The sequence below is a fragment of the Suncus etruscus genome, chromosome 11 (genome assembly GCF_024139225.1).
Source record: "Suncus etruscus isolate mSunEtr1 chromosome 11, mSunEtr1.pri.cur, whole genome shotgun sequence".
Taxonomy (NCBI): domain Eukaryota; kingdom Metazoa; phylum Chordata; class Mammalia; order Eulipotyphla; family Soricidae; genus Suncus; species Suncus etruscus.
The window spans coordinates 46217566-46228645 of NC_064858.1; the positions used below are offsets into that span (position 1 = coordinate 46217566).

The 11080-nt window shown below is 33.0% G+C and overlaps 1 non-coding gene across 1 annotated transcript; it reads right to left on the reverse strand.

Moving 5' to 3' along the window:
- Window positions 1-1234: 1234 nt before the first annotated feature.
- Window positions 1235-1341, reverse strand: LOC126023451 (U6 spliceosomal RNA). Its single transcript, XR_007500573.1, has one exon. It is a non-coding gene; the product is annotated as a U6 spliceosomal RNA (small nuclear RNA).
- Between the last annotated feature and the right edge of the window lie 9739 nt (window positions 1342-11080).

Sequence of the window (11080 nt, forward strand, 5' to 3'; positions counted from 1 at the left end):
CATCTTGGGAAAAATAAAATAAGAAATCTGGTTAGAAAAATGTTAGAATCTAGATTTCTTTTTTTTTTTTTTTTTTTTTTTTGGTTTTTCGGCCACATCCGTTTGATGCTCAGGGTTACTCCAGGCTAAGCGCTCAGAAATTGTCCCTGGCTTGGGGGGACCATAAGGGACGCTGGGGGATCGAACCGCTGTCCTTCCTTGGCTAGCGCTTGCAAGGCAGACACCTTACCTCTAGCGCCACCTCGCTGGCCCCTGAATCTAGATTTCTTAACAATGTTGACCTAATTGGCTTTTGTCTAGTCTCAAATTATATTTCCTCTATGTAATACCATTTTGAAGTTGTTAAAATCAAAATGCATTAAATAATGTTATGTCATATTTTGTTAAAAGTACTTTTCACCTAGTTTCACTTTATGCATATTTTCTTTCCTGTCTATAGTCTACTAATCTCATATGCACATTTTTTACCACAGAGAATTGTCAAGTGTAGGTCAGTGTATGTCAGAGGAATAACAACGAAAAAGAAAGCTTTCTTCATTTCTTTATTTGCAAGAAAAAAAATTTTCTCTCATTAAAGGTCATCTAAGTTAGCCCTGAACTTGAACTTGTTTTCTCTAAATAAAAGATCAAGATGGAATGTGAATGAATAACTTTGAATGAAAACATATTATTAGAGCTTTTAGGATAATTCTGTTTTCTCCATTTTTGTAAATCAGATCCACAATATACACACATATAAAAACATTCAGATGCTGCACTTTTGTTGCAAGGATATTAAAGAGGCACATATTTTTACAAAAATAAAGTGACAGCTTTTATTTGCATGTAATCTTAAAATTATCTTTCAACAATTTATTTTCCATTCTCACCTATATCATCAGAGTAAACTAAAGAAGTATGAGCTATAAAGTACAAAACATTTTTTATTTTAAACTTTTTCCACATCCATAACTTATACAAGTATGGAAATTGATCCTTGATTAGATAGCTCAGTTAGAATATGATTGCTAATAATAACTATGCAGCTTAAAATATTAATTGCTGCTTTGTCAACACACTTAATATGCTGTCTTATAAAGATTACAAAATCAAGGCTGTATACCATTAAACACTATTTGTGTGACTAAGAGATTGATGTGTTTGTGTAACTTGAAAGAAACTCTCATCTAGGAGATTGAAAAGCATTTTCCAATTCCTGAACCACCATTAACTTAGAATCTTTTTTTTTCTTTTTTTAAATATGAAACACTTCACGAATTTGTGTGTCATCCTTGCGCAGGGGCCATGCTAATCTTCTCTGTATCATTCCAATTTTAGTATATGTGCTGCTGAAGCGAGCACTAACTTAGAATCTTAAATAAATCAATACTATTTGGACCTCAATATTTAAGGGAAATATTTTAAGTTTATTCACTTAACTGACTCCTCGAACTGGCTGCTAATAATAGCTAATAGGTATATTGTTTACTTAGTATGTGCTACATGTCATTTTAGTAATGTGTGCAGTTCTCACTTTTATTTTCATTGTCAAAGAAAAATTAATAGACACATATTCAAGGTAAGTGAAGAGAGAGATGCTCAAGAAAAATGAACACCATCACAATAATAACAAGAACAAGGAGCAAACTATAGACTCAGTTATTCAGGTTGTAGAAATTAAAGACAACTTTCCTCTTTTAAAAAAATTGTTAGTTTTCAGGTCACATCCAGCAATTCTCAGGAGTTATTCCTGCTTGGGAACTATATGAGTTGTCAGAGATGTAATCTAATTTGGCCTCATGCAAAACACTTTACCCACTGAATTACACCCCCCCAACCAACTTTTCTTATCTTCAAGGTTAGGACTTGAAGGACCATTAACAATGGATATTCCACTGTATGCATTTTGCAGAGCAGACACTGAGACAAAAATCTAAGTAAATTTTACACTGTAAAATTCTAGAACTATACAAGATATTGCTCCTATTTACATCCACATTACTTCTCCAAAGGCCCAGGTTGGCCTTTCACCAGAGAAATTTAGGAGATTGTGAGCCTGAGTGAGCTATCAGACCAAAATAGCAAAATTAATCATCTCAAAATGGGAGTGTTACAAAGATTGTGACTAATGGCAAAAGAAAATGAGAGATAAAAAAGTAAAGGAGGGGCCATAGAGATAGCATGGAGGTAGGGCGTCTGCCTTACATGCTGAAGGACGGTGGTTTGAATCCCAGCATCCCATATAGACCCCAAGCCTGCCAGGAGTGATTTCTGAGCTTAGAGCCAGGAGTAACTCCTGAGTGCTGCCAGGTATGACCCAAAAGCCAAAAGCCAAAAGCAAAAAAAAAAAAAAAATGAGAGAGAGAGAGAAAGAAAGAAAGAAAAAAAAGAAAAGAATAAAGGATTTTAAAGACTTGAATACTCTATTTCTTTTTTTCTTTTTTATTATTTTAATTATTTATTTAAAGAAAATGTATCACATTGTTGACATAACTGATCACAGTACATTTTTTTAGCATGACAGACAGCAAAGTTATTAAGAAATAGAAAGAGAATAGAGAATTAAACCAATGGAAAAAGAAAGGGAGAAAGTTCATTAGCAGTTATATTTATGAAAATTATTGTATCACCAATAAAGTCATTAATGCAATAGCCCAAGGTTTAGTATGCTTCCATTAATTTTTCTCCAGAGATGGGCAATATATTAAAAAAAATAAAAAATAAAAAGATGCGTGCATGGCAATTGTTGTTCACTTAGGCACAGCAAAATATAGAAAAATTGGAAATAAATACCTTTGGACTAAAAATCAGGGAGATCTTACCCCCAAAGCACTGTGGCATAAGACCAAGTCAAGGCTCCAGGCATGCTCAGTTGTCCAACTCCTAGTCATTCTCAGTGGTCAGCTCTTCAGTCTCACAGTTGTTGCTGTCAGGTTTCTGTACTTATAGATCCTGGTTTCTGTACATGTCCTGTGCCACAGACACAAGTCTTCTAATTTTGTCTCTCCATCAGTTAACATTGCAGAGAATTTCTTGACTCACTTTTTAATGCAAGAAGGATTAGCTGACTGCTAAAAATTGAAGTGTTAGTTTTGTTCCATTTATTTTTGTTTGGGGAGATATACCCTTTGTGATTCAGAGCACATCCCTTGTGCTCAGGGCTTAGTCCTGACTCTTCTACTGTATGACTCCTGGTGGGGTTGGGGAGAACATATGTGATGCCAAGAATTAATTCCACATTATTTGGGTACAAGCCCTACCTTCTGTATTATCTCTCTAGCCCTTTAATGTGGGTTACAGAATCAGGTTTGAGAACAAAGCCCTGGTTTATATGAATTGTAGTAAGGCTTAGATAATTTCCATTCCATTTTTAGAGTCATAAATAAGCTTTTAAGTTTTCTTCTCAGATATAATGTCTTGAACCCATTTAATACTCACCTGCCACCACCAATACAATTAGATTTAATGAGAAGCTAATGAGACAATTTTTTTTTTATAGATTTTCCTCACAAGTTTCAATGGCACATCTTACTAGAAATAGTTATCTCAAATGAACTATTGAAATTGTGGATAATTTTAAATGTTGAACTTTACATATTGTGAAAAACAGCTACAGTAACCCAACATTTATTATTTACTTTGTATTAGCTTCATGCCAAATAACCTACTTCGGATTAGAGCTGATTCATTTTGGAAATATTTGAGTTTCACATTGAAATCAATGAATCATAACTTTTGAAGTTCAGAGAAATACACTTTGTTCTCATTGTTTTCTATTCTCTATGGTACATATACCAGATGATGTCCTATATATAAAAATAATATCAGCTTATAAGTCAACCATATCTCTAAAACTTCAGGAGGTTAGTTTACTTAACAATATGCTAAGTACAAAATACAGTAAAATATTTTAACACATATATAATTTAAAGTTTACTTTTCCAACTTGGTTCTAAATATTACAATTCAGGAAAAAAGAAATAACTTCTGCTTGGCTACTTATTCTCTAGTTTTTTTTAATAAAGCTTTTCTCAGTACTACTCTGAAGCACAAATATATATAAATAAAATATTAATTAAAATAAATAGTGGTTAAACTAATATCATTTTTAAGGTTAACATTATATATAGAATAGTCTATTTTTAATACTAACATCTTACAAATTCTATTTCCAGATAATTATTGCTTTTAAAAGTTGATTCACAGCTTACCAGACACTGGGTTTCAGTCAAGCTGACCCAAGTTTATAATCTTATTTCTTGTTACAAAGGAAAAAATAATATCCTAGTAATCATTGGAACTATTTCACTAAGAGCCTCAGAGCTGCAGTTATTACTATCCTAATGGAAAGTCATCCTATGAGCTGTATTGTTTACTTCTCAGAAGGCTGAGTCTGTGGGGGAAAAGAGTCCTATTGGATCATATCTCTATCTCAAAAGAAAAAAACATCCTGTTATGTAAAGTCAAAATACTAAGAGCAATAACTATCTTGCATTAAATACCTACTATGTACCTATAATTAGACATATGTCATCTCACTAATCCTCTGTGTGTTATAGAAGGCAATCTTATCCTCAATGTAGAGATTTGGGAAATAAGCTCTCAAAATCAGATTAAACTTGCTTAAGATCAGCATCAATACCTGAACGTTTATAATGAACATGCTTATAATTGTTATTTGAAAAAAATAGATGGATGCTTGAAATGCATTGTAGCTTTGAACCTATATGGTCCCTATTTTACACAACAGACTATCTTGTTCATGGAAACATGACCTCATATATTGTTTCTATAGGAGAAGTAAAAGTTGTTCTGGTAAAACTAAGGGAGATCTTAGCCTTTAAAATCCATTTGAGGGCCCGGAGAGATAGCACAGCGGTGTTTGCCTTGCAAGCAGCCGATCCAGGACCAAAGGTGGTTGGTTCGAATCCCGGTGTCCCATATGGTCCCCCGTGCCTGCCAGGAGCTATTTCTGAGCAGAGAACCAGGAGTAACCCCTGAGCACCACCGGGTGTGGCCCAAAAAACCAAAAAAAAAAAAAAAAAAAAAAAACAAAAAAACTTAAAATCCATTTGATATATTTCCTGCAAGGTTCAAAACTACTGTAAATAAAACATTATAGATATAAGTAAATAAATGGTGGTGCTCCAATAGGACCGTCTTGAGGAAGTCAATACTCTTAAAGAGAAATCCCATAACTGAAGGAAATTCCATCAGAATTGAGACTGACTTGGGGGAACAGTGACAGGGGCTTCACTGTTGTTACAAGACTGGATGGTGAGTTCTTACTGATAATGGGCTTTGTGCCCATCACATAATTGGGCTGCTTAGGGTCTGCAGCCTCAAACTTTTCTTTTATCTCCCTAGAGGTCTGTAAAGAGGTAGGATAGCTTCTCCCATTGAGAAAAGTCGAATAAAAATTAACCACATTTGAACATAATAAAGGAAGTGCAACAAATCTCAAAGACTCCCTAGCCATTTAAAAATAATGATTCCAACCAGTTTAACATCAAACACCTGTCGTGTTACATGTGCTATCTTCCTAATGACAAGTACAATAGCAACCACCATGTACCTGAATCCATTCCTTTTCTTCCTTTCCTCTCTAGCTTTGATCTCCTGAGTGTCAAACATCTCTTTCTGTAGTGTTTATCTCACTGAGGTTCTGGGTGTTTATTGTTGTTTTTAGTCATTGAAATAAACCATTATAAAGGAAAAATATGTATGCACAGCAAATGAAAGTTTCATAGGATTCATTATTCTACTGTTAAATATTAGATTGACTGACAAGAGATTTTTGTCAAATGCCAGTTATAAAACATTCTTTAAATGATTATTATCTAACTCCTAAGAATGAGAAATTAGGGCTGGAGAAATAGTGCAGGGATTAAGGCTCTTACTTTGTACACAGCCAACCTGATTTGACCCCTAGAGCCACAAATAGTCCTTCATATGATAACTGGAGTATCACTATGAATGATCCCTTAGCATAGACTCCCTGAACACTGCCTGATATGGTGCTCAAAAATCCAAGGATATGCTGGTCAAAAAAATCTTCTCTAGAAAAAAAAAGAATAAGAAGTTATGCCTTTTCGAAAAATCTCAACTTAACTGGAGGGACACTTAAATACTAATTCTAAAATATATGAAAGTTTCAGGAGCACAGTCCAGTTTGTCCAGATGCTTTGGGATTCACACAATAACAGACAGACATCCTCCTCTGTGAAACATTTCTAATGTGAACCAATTATAAATGTTTGGTCAAAGTGGCTGTGCTTATATTTAAGTATTTTATTTATCAAGTCAGTATTGGCTTTGAATGCTTATTTGACAATATTATCTTGAATAAAAGTCAAGTTTAACTAATTATGTATCCCATAGTGTTTTATTGTTTTTCAAATCACATTTCTATTATTTTAAATGTTGAATCATTACAATAAAATATAAGGTTTAACATTTGGGAGAATGTATCATCTCTGATAATGAGTTAATATCAATCAAGATCTATTATAAGGACCAATGAGATAGCTTTATGGAATAGTTTAAGTCTTGATTATCCAAGGCCTGAATTCAATCCCCTATAATACATGAATGGAAGATCACCATGACAAATAGCACTAGTTACCTCCAGTAACACAATGCTGACCAGAGCCTTCAAGATTCTCCGCACCATTGGTCACACCATCACTAGGAGTGGGCTAGGATGTTAAACACTACTAGAAGACCACTCCTCCAAATTATATAACAAAAACTTTGAAGAACCAAAAACCTCTAAAAAAGAAATACATCTAGAATGACCTTTCCTAAGAGAATTTTTGAAGGTCCTTAACCAAAGCATTATGATAAAAAGGAATATGCATCTAATCTATATGCTAAAGAAATTAAGGGAGTGGTAGTGTGGCTTAGTGATAAAGTGGTTCCTTTGCCTATGTGTTCAATATTCAACAATGTTCAGTTAAAAACATACTAAATAAAACAAAAAACCCAAAACAGGAAAAAAAAAGAGAGAGAGAGAGATTCAAAGGGTGATTTTTATATACATTCTCAACAACCATGAAATCCTGAGAGTTAAACTCTTCCTGATATCTTAGCCTGAATTGTTGATGATATTGCTGAGAATCTGTATGTTTTGAAAGATAATTATCTGATATTGCTAGTGTTTATTTAGACTGAGCCATGCAATACCTGGTGTGATGTATTTTCAGAGGCACAGTGACTCATTCAAGTACCAAAATACCAGTTAGGACATTGAAGCAGTAATCTACTAAATGCCACCTGGGTCTGTTCTTAGCCAAGTGAATATCCCCACTTCCCATCTTTTATGTTACTGAATTGGAATGGGGGTAACTACTGGTCTTCAATAATCAAAAGGTCTTAAAAGTTGAATTTTAAAACTTTTTTATGTTTTGAAATATAAAATTAATCTCATAATACAAAGTTCCTTTAGCCTACTGGATTTAACTAACTACCCCCAATCATATACAATTCTAAGCAGCAAATATAGAAGACTGTGTATTTGAAGTACAAAGAGAATACAGAAGAAATTAGAAATGCCAAAGTAAAATTGCTACTTTCAACTCTTTGGTCATAAAATAGCTTCCATGAGCCCTGCTTATACAAGACTGATATATTTAAGCTTTGTCTTTTTATTCTGTGTAGAGAATGAAATGCAGGTCTGCCTGCTAAATTTCTGTCTTTTCCAACAAATTCCTACTAAGATGTATGTAATGTTTGCTTAGTATTTGAAATACAGGAGACAAACTGAAAAAAGGACATGGCCTCTAGTTCTTAGTGAAGTGATATTAAAATTTAATTGGAAATGAATGAGTTCCCTGTGATAACTATTATCAAAGTTCCACTAGGGCTTCAAATTTGCCTCTTTTGAAATTCATAGGGAATTTCAATTAGGAAAAGATTTTAGAGGCATTTTCTCTCCTTATAATAAAATACTTATTATTATATTTGCTATATAGGATATAAACAAATGAAAATAGTATTTCACGTTAATTACATAGGTACTTATTTCAAACTTTATATGGAATTTTTAGTTATATCAGCAGATCTTAGCGGAAAATTTCCTTTCAGTAAATATATAACCTTACTATAAAAAAATCTTAAAACATTACAGTTCAAACTGAACTCTGATGTCTATATACAGATAAACATTGAACATGACAGTAAGAGATGGCAATGCTAGGTTTAATCAGTAAATTACCACTTTAGCTAAGTCTCTACATGTCCTTATTATGAATTGTCAAGGAAATTGGAAATTAATAAAATCTAAATTTTAATTTAATCTTTTCCTTTTCCAGTTGAACAGATGTAAGCAAGTTAAATGTTTACTGCAGAGATAACAGTAGCAATGCTGCTTTCTTGTTTTGAGAATGAAATTAGATATAAGGTTTTTAGCATGACTGGTATTCAAATTAATTTGTAAATTCTTCTTGAGAAAATGGAGAAAATATTTGAAAAAATGACAATATGGTTCAAACATAAAAGATAGTCATTATTATTTATTTGTTTGTTTTTTAGGCAAAAGATAATGAAGGGAGCTATTTTTTATTGGGGAAAAAAGTAGAATATTTTTCTGAAAATAAACGTAGTTTATAAAATGGGATAGAGAAAAGCTCTAGGATAAAACTATTATTATTTTTGGGTTTTTTTCCAGTGCACTGTTCCCACCACCAATGCCCTCCATCTTTCTCCTCTCCCACCCCTTGCCTATATTCAATATAAGCATTCTATTTCTCTCACTCACTACCATTGTCATGGTAAAAACCTTATATCTAATTTCATCTCCATCATTAAAGTACTCATTGGGTTGAACAAATAAAACTGAAAATACATTTGTACATCTTCAGAATATATCAAGAGGAAGAGATGCATATCTCCCTACTCAGTGGAATGACTTTCTGTCATTTGGATCTGACATATATGGACTACACGAAATAAAAGCAACACTTATGTCATTAAAATTGTTATTGTCCAAAAAGTTAGAATAGGAATTATTTTTGCTATGGAGAGGCATCTTAAGTAAAAAGGGCTATTTACCCCACTTTCCTCAATTATTTCCTTAGTTTAGAGTTATTGCTTGTCCAGTGATTTAACCAAAGCATAGGAAATTATAAAGCAAAATACTGATAATTTAAAAAAACTAATAAAGATGTATGTTCTGAGACCAAAGAGTGCATAGATGCTGTATTACACCATTAAATAAATTTGGAATATCAGAAACACTAGTCTAAAAATTCAATACAGGTCTGATACTACACAGTCAAAGATTGCATCCGATTTTATAGGTTGTATGTTCAGGCTACCAAGATCACCATTTGCTTTAGATTTGGGTTGTAAGTCCCTAAGCCAAGGCATTTCTTGTGCTCCTGATAAATCAGTTAAAGATTGAAGTTTGCTAGAAACACAGCCTCAAAATTCAAATCATTCAACATCCCAGTTCTCTATATTGTTCTGACTGAATGACTGTAGATCAAAGGTTCTTAGAAAATTCGCGCTCTTCTTCTTTAGCTGTGCTAAAGTAACATACAGAATTTAGGGATCTGGTTTTTCTAATCAAATAACTAATTGATTATAAAAGATTTAACTCAGGAACAACTAAGTGGAAGAGATAAATGCTACAGAGTGTAGGGAAAGAGTAAGGAGCTTCTATTCCATCTCCAGGCATAGTTTTCCCAAATTTCCCCATGTTTAACAGTCAGGGAGATCTCTGAAGTCATCCTTTTGAGTCTTTTAGGGGATTTAATTGAAGCATTGGCCATTGAATTCCACTTTTAGGTTTTGTTCCTCCCTGGAGTGGTAGGGTGCCTAGAAGTTTCAACCCTCTAATTATGCTACTGGTTCTCCTGGCAACCAACTCCCTTTATTAAGTGCTTCTAAATGTTATCTTCATCAGTGGAGTATGAGATATTTCTTTAAGGCATGCCACACTGAAAAGCCTGAGATTTTTGCACACGATAGATTCCTTATATGAACACCAAATATTAATGATTAAAACATGAATTTATGAATCACAATATCATTTAGATATTTATGATAAATTCTTGTATTATAAAAAATAGAAAGGAATATTAAAATTGAGGACTCATGTCAATGTTTATGATAAAAGGGGCACTGGAGAAATAGAACACCTAATCCAAAACATAGGACCTTTGAACCCAGGTTAGATACCTTACACTCTTTATGGTATTCTCATCACTTATGCAGAGTCTGAAATTAGTCTTGAGCACAGTTAGATGTGGCACCCAAACAAAGGAACAGCCAAAAAAAAAGATTTATGTTAAAACTGAGGAGGTATATATTTAAATTTGGTTTTCAAAATCAGATTGTTTTTTAGAAATATTTAGTTCATTCCTGCATATACAAACACATATGCAAGTTCATATGAAACCAAGTCCATTTTCCTGTCAGGTTTACAAGTATAATCATTCATTTGTCATAGTTACTTTGCAATATAAGGTAAAGACATTATGGTTTCTCATATGCTACTTACAATGCAATACTCTTGGAGAATTAGAAAGAGATAATATTTATTAAAATTTTAACAAAAACTGTTATTTGTATATTATTAACAAAGTCATTGTTACTTTATTTGAGCAAGTCCCAGAAAATATTATGGAATACATGGGACAGGTGTTGTTAGCATTATTCATATATGGAGGAGAATGGATTCAGAAATATGGTTTGTTTATTTATTTGAGATCACATACAACAGTTAGATCCAGAAATCAGAGTTTTGTTTCAAGATTTATCTTCTTCTATACTTGTAATGAATCTCCAATGCTGTATAAATTTCTTACTTCAAGCATACAATATGACAAATAGAGGTTTGTAAAACATTATATATGGATTTGGGGGAAATTTCCTTTATTTTTCCACAATAATTTTAATTCTTTCAAGACCCAATGATTTGTATTGGTGTTATTCAACACTTTGCCTAATGTGAAATGAGACTAATTCAGTAATAAACAATTTTAACATGTTGATATGAAGAAAGAAGGATAAGTATTGTTGGATTTGTTTGTTTCCAGGGCATTGCAACTAGGAAACTTAATTAAGAGGATCATGGATGGTTGAGGCAGATACTAAG